Below are 514 nucleotides of genomic sequence, written 5' to 3' on the forward strand. Positions count from 1 at the left end.
CCTACGTCTGCCGGGATGGACGGACGGACAGATGGACATCAGCTCACTGCTCCCCCATAATTAACCCCCGGGGGGGCATAATTAGCCGTGGGGTAGGGGGTTGCTCGTTAATAGGACTCCGTTTTGAGGAGGGAAGGGGGTTGGCGGAGGGAGGAGCAGTCGGCTCGAGAGGAATTTACCGTGCTGGGAAGCGCGAACCGGAGTTATTAATAGCGAGAGTTGCTTAATTAATAAGGTAATTAATATGCAAATAGCGCCTGGCAGCTGCTTTGCCACCCACAAAGGTGCTGGAGTGGGGGGTGTCCCCCCTCCCCTCCCGCCGCTGCCAAGGGCTCAGCCCCTCCGGTAAGGCTTGGACCCTAATTAAGGCTGAGATGCCAATTAAGGATCAGATCCTCATTAAGGATTGGACACCAATTAAGGATGATGGGGGGGGAAGGGGGGAGCTCTGCTGGTGAGGGCAGTGGTTTTGGGGGGTTTTTGGGGGGTTTCGGTACCTTTGAAGCAGGTGATG

Source organism: Phaethon lepturus, unplaced genomic scaffold (genome assembly GCF_000687285.1).
Source record: "Phaethon lepturus isolate BGI_N335 unplaced genomic scaffold, ASM68728v1 scaffold27375, whole genome shotgun sequence".
Taxonomy (NCBI): domain Eukaryota; kingdom Metazoa; phylum Chordata; class Aves; order Phaethontiformes; family Phaethontidae; genus Phaethon; species Phaethon lepturus.